This window comes from Apodemus sylvaticus, chromosome 5 (genome assembly GCF_947179515.1).
Source record: "Apodemus sylvaticus chromosome 5, mApoSyl1.1, whole genome shotgun sequence".
Classification (NCBI taxonomy): domain Eukaryota; kingdom Metazoa; phylum Chordata; class Mammalia; order Rodentia; family Muridae; genus Apodemus; species Apodemus sylvaticus.
The window spans coordinates 26338119-26344343 of record NC_067476.1 but is presented as its reverse complement, the minus strand read 5'-3'; positions in this window follow the sequence as shown (position 1 = coordinate 26344343).

Sequence of the window (6225 nt, the reverse complement as noted above, 5' to 3'; positions counted from 1 at the left end):
TTGGGTTAAAGCATTTGAGGGTGGTTTGCTGTTCTTATCCCTCCACTGGGAATCCTTCCTGGCTATAGGTTTTGGCCACTTCCTAATAGCCAGAGACTGGAAACAATCCATATATCCCTCAACTGAAGAATGGATTTAAAAAATGGTGGTTCATTTACACAATAGAATGCTACTCAGCTATTAAAAGCAAAGAAATCATGAAATTTGCAAGTGAATGGATAGAACTAGAGAATACCATCCTGAGTAAGTTACCTCAGGCCGAAGAGTACATGGATGTTATGTACTCACTTCTAAGTTGATATGAGCCACGAAGTGCAGGGGAACCTCACTACGTTCCACAGACCCACAGGAGCCAAAGAACAAGGAAGGCCCAAGGGAAGATGCTTGAATTTTTCTCACAAGGGGAAATGAATTAGATATCACAGATTGATGAAGGGAGGAAACAGGGTGTGAAAGGGAATGGGGAAGGTAATGGGACAGGTGATCAGGTATAGGGAGAGAGAACTAAAATCTGTAGAGGGTCAGAGGAGGGGGCATCCTTAGGACAAGCCAGAGACCTGGTAATGGGAGGCCCCAGGGTGTCCATGTTGGTGACTCTAGCTGAGACTCCTAGTAGTGGCGGATATAGTACCTGAAGTGGCCACCACATATCCAGTTTTTTTACACTTTGAGCCTTGTCATGTCTCATTCAAAACTGCCCTGTATCTGCTCTCCCTTGAAAATGCAGTAGTCTTTATAACCACCCTAAGAAGTGGGGTATGGTTTTACACATCCATTTTCCCTCATGGCAATATACTGTTTAGAACTATGTCTTTGCATTCAGAGCCACCATGAGGAACCATGGAGAAGGCCATCGTCTCCAGAGGAGATTCAGCCTAGTCTTCAGTAGAAGGCCTCTCTGCACTCCCAGCCACAACTTTACCAAGCCTACTGCTGTCAAGCCAAGGGTCATCACTGTGAGAAAAGCCAGGGCTCCTCCTGTTCCCCTGGTGCTGGGCTAGATGCCCGTCCCCAGTCTGTGGGGCCTGACTCTGCTCAGCTCTTCCACAATTCCCATCAGAGCCTGGATGTCCAAGAGCCTAAGAAGCTGTGGCCCTAGCTTCATCTCAAAACCGGAAACCCTGAGCCAGCTCCAGCTTTCCCACGCCTAAGACTGTACTTTCCCACCCCTGGAGAGGTGCCTCAGTGCTTCCCTATGGCCCAGCACCCGCGCCAGTGGTGGAGTGGGATAAGCCCAGTCAAACTCCCCATGTTCCACTTCCCCAGGTGGCTATGCCCTGTGGCAGAGCAGACTTGGGCACACAACCCAACAAATATGAACTACACATCAGTCACCACAATGAGTAAACCTTCAAATGTCTCATCCAGAACCAGGTTTTCTCTCCTAAGATCCTCCTAGTCAGTGTGATAAAGGGAACCACAAACCAGTCTCTTTCTTTCCTGTAAATAATTTGGACCAAGAATATATGTGTGTGCCTTCAACCATTTCAGTGACATAAAAATGCACAGAGAAAACTCTCATAAACATAAAATAAGATTAAAATGTTTTAAAGAGTTCAAATAAGCAATTAATTTAGCAATGTACAGAGATGAATCAGCAGTTAAAAGCCATGGCTGCTCTTCAAGTGGACTGAGAGTTGTTTCCCCCACCCTATGAGAACTTAGGACTGTCTGGACCCCCAGTTCCAGAGGATCCAATGCTCTCTTCCAGTTCCTATGGGGATTATGCACATAAGTGGGACACACAAACATGTAGTTAAAATGCAAGAACATAAATAAACATTTGACAAGAAATAAAGAATAAAAGAATTAACCAAGTCATTAAATTTATGTGTCAAGTCATTTAGGTTGTGCTTGCTTGGTACTAAACCCCCACTTCCCTTCAGATGAAGAAGTAAATTCATAATGGCAGCATATGAATGTTTCATATGTGCATATCTGTATGTAAAATTCATTCTGCGCTAAGCATGCACACATAGGCATACTGGTTTTTCTGCATTTTGGTTTTAGAGAATTATATGTTACTTAACCAGAATATGTTCTTCTTTGTTTTAAGGTGGATTATAATCCATATGCTGTCTGGCAATGTCTTCCAGCAAACTCCATTCCTCTGCAGAAATGCAGTATGGACAGAAAACTGGCATTGAAGGACGTATGCTGTAAAGGATCCACAGCAATCACAGGAGAGGTCTGAAAAAACTCAAAGAAAATGTCAGTATGCAGTGTGGGCAAGGGTTGAATCTACTCTTTGCACCCTTTCTATGTGTGCCTAGGGCGAGAATATTTTCTTTTATTTATCAATAAGCAAAATGCCACATTGAATAGTACTTCAACATAGCAGTATGCTATAAACCGAAAGGCTTAGAGAGAAAGAAAAGACTCATTGGAAAACTAGACTCTTCCCTTCTTAAGTTTAAATACTGGGAATCAGAGTGGTCATCATTTTAAAAGAAAAATTGTACTCTTTCCTTTGCAGCTTGATCTATCCTTAGATGATTATTACATGTAGTAATCCCAATTTCAGACAAGCACCAAGCATTAATTCAAACAGGAAGTCTAATAAATTTCCATTGTAAGGATGTATCTCTTTTCTCAAAAGCCTGTGCAAATATGCACATACACACTTAGATATTAACTTGCATATTTTAACACCTAAATATTTCTTCTGAATTTCACTTACACTGAAATTTCAGTTCTTCAAAATCATAAAGGAGTTTGTCCAAATTCTTATGCAAAAAATATCTGGGGGTTGTAAAAGCCATTGAAAATTAAATCCTTTATCTTCAAAATGTGGTGGTCTTGCTTCTAAATGTTAAGAGAAAGGCCAGAGCCTTCTGCTAAGTGACCTCAATGTATTTCTTGGTATAGCACTAAGTGCTTCCTTCTTTAGTGTGCAAGCAGGTGATGCCTCATAGTCAATAGGGTGAAGCCTGGTACATTGTGCGGACAACAAAGCTGGTTCAGCTGCAGCACGCTGAGAAAATGTAATCAGAAAATGAGGGTGAAAGACAAAAACCTGGAAAAATACCAGAAAAGCTTAAAAATTAATAAACATAATACAAAAATATCTAACATTTTTATAAAAAGATCAAAATTAAAATCAAGATTTCCAAATAAATACTCAGCAATAACCTCTTGGTACTCTAATCAGAAATATTATGACAGAAAAAAAAACAAACATAATGGGCTTTAATAACAACTCAGAAGTCCCATAAAACCACTCCTCTGTGCTTTCATCCATCAGCTTACTGGCGGGACTTGTAAATACAGCACAGTGCCGTGGCCTTGATCTTGAGATCCAGCCCAGAATTTAGGCCCTCTTTTAAACCACAAAGGTGGTATTAAAAGCAACATTGAAAAGTTTAATGAGATTGGATAATGCAAAGATTCAGTCCTGGTAAATGATTAAGCGGCTGTCCTGCCACTGTTCTAGTATTATTAGAGTGTTGTGGAAATTTAATATAAAAATAAATACTTTTATCTTAGCAGTTTTTCCCTAGACTCCTAAACAATAAGGAAAAGCTGTTTGTATTTCTACCAATCTGTCATGCATCTTGTTTCTTGGTCTTGACTTTTTCTTTCTTATCTATCAAAGCTCTGAGATGAGAAAGGTCACGAGTAAACATTAATGCCTGAATTTTTACAGAATTTCAAATGCAAGAATTTCAGGTCTTAGCCCAGTCTTACTTTTCTATGGCTGGGACAAAACTCCATGGACAAGCCAATTTGCAAAAGATGTCATTTAATATGACTTATTATTTTAGTTATGTACAGTCCACTATGGGAGAAACAAAAACTTACTGGCAGGAACAGCTGAGAGCTCAATTATAGAACCTCAAGTACTAAGCAAGATGTGTGTGTGTGTGTGTGTGTGACAGAGAGAATGAGAGAGAGAGAGAGAGAGAGAGAGAGAGAGAGAGAGAGAGAGAGAGAGAGAGAGAGAGAGAGATTGGGAATCATGAGTCTTTTGAAATCTCAAAGACAAACATAGAGATACACCTCTACAACCAATGCACAACTCTTAATCCTTTCAAATTCCAAAACTCCAAAGCATACCCACCAACTTGGAAACAAGTGCCAAACATGTGAGCATATGGTGCCATTTTCATTCAAACCATCACATTCCATTTCCTGGGCCCCATAGGCTTCTGGCAATGTTATAATGCAAACTGAATTTAGTGCAATTTCAAGGACCTCCACATAAAGCCAGACACTCTGAAGCTAATAGAAAAGAAACTGTGGAAGACCCTTGAGGACATCGGTACAGAGGGAAGTTCCTGAACAGAACACCAATAACTTATGCTCTAAGATCAAGAATTGACAAATGGGACCTCATAAAATTACAAAGTTTCTGTAAGGCAAAGGACACCATCAAAAGGGCAAATAAGCAACCACCAAATTGGGAAAAGATCTTCACCAACCCTACATCAGATAGAGGGCTAATATCCAATATATATAAAGAACTCAAGAAGTTAGACTTCAGAAAACCAAATAACCCTATTAAAAAATGGAGTACAGAGTTAAACAAAGAATTTTCACCTGAAGAACTTCGGATGGCAGAAAAGCATCTTAAAAAAATGCTCAACTTCTTTAGTCATTAGGGAAATGCAAATCAAAACAACCCTGAGATTTCACCTTACACCAGTTAGAATGGCTAAGATTAAAAATTCAGGAGACAGGAGATGTTGGTGAGGATGTGGAGAAAGAGGAACACTCCTCCACTGCTGGTGGGGTTGCAAATTGGTACAACCACTCTGGAAATCAGTCTGGCAATTCCTCAGAAAACTGGGCACCTCACTTCCAGAAGATGCTGCTATACCACTCCTGGGCACATACCCAGAAGATTCCCCAGCATGTAATAAGGATACATGTTCCACTATGTTCATAGCAGCCCTATTTATAATTGCCAGATGCTGGAAATAACCCAGGTATCACTCAACAGAAGAGTGGATGCAAAAAATGTGGTATATACACACAATGGAGTACTATTCAGCCATTAGAAACAATGAATTCATGAGCTGGAGAACATCATACTAACTGAGGTAACCCAGACTGAAAAGATGAATCATGGTATGCACTCACTAATAAGTGGATATTAACCTAGAAAACTGGAATACCCAAAACATAATCCACACATCAAATGAGGTACAAGAAGAACGGAGGAGTGGCCCCTTGTTCTGGAAAGACTCAGTGAAGCAGTATAGGGCAAAACCAGAACAGGGAAGTGGGAAGGGTTGTGTTGGAAAACAGGGGGAGGGAAGGGGGCTGATGGGACTTTCGGGGAGTGGGGGTCTAGAAAAGGAGAAGTCATTTGAAATGTAAATAAAAATATATTGGATAAAAAAATTGTAAAAAAAATTCCCATAGTCTTTAATGGTTTCACCATGTTAAAAGTCTAAAACCCAAATTTCTCCTGAGACTCAGGTCAAAGACATAGGCACTTTCTGAGTTGACTCATGAGCTTTGGTTGTACTACATTAAATATAATTATCAACACTGAGGAAGCCTTGGTCCCTTCAAGATGTGTGTGAATGATGTTGTTTTTCCATTTATCCATTAGGATTTTCTTTCACCATATCTTTTTCTTATTGTTTGTAATATTTTACTATATCCCACCAAGTTATGCTGATGAATTATTTCCTACCATCCCCCAAACTTTGACAAGCAGGAAAAGGTATAATTTTTTAAAATTGTTCAGAATATTGAGTGACCATTGTGTGCTTTCTGCTTTAGCATCCTGTAATATGAATTTGTATTGTTATTTCCCATAAAATATTCACTTATCTTAAAAAAAAATTCTGTATTCTTTCACCATTTCAAAAAAATGTATTTTGGTCATTTTCATCTCCCAGCCCCAACTCTTCCCAGGTTCCAAAGGTATGCTTTCCTAGCTAACCCCCCTTTTCTCTCCTCTTATAAATAAAAGGTATCTTGTATGTTTTGTACTGGCTTATAATGCCTAGTATTGAGATTCCCCCTAATAAAAGTCAATATGTCACATGTCATTCCATTGGGAAAAAACCAACAAAAAACAAACAAACAAGGTGATTTTCACTCTCTTAAAAGCAACCAAATGCCAGTAAGTCCCTTGCTAGTGGCTGGATGTTGTATTCACTTTTACTTGTCAATTCTGGGATTTTTTTTTTTTGTCAAGTTTGATCTTGCGTATGTGTCATACATATTGTCATGATCTCTGTGAATTCATTTGTAAATCAGCATTGTCGA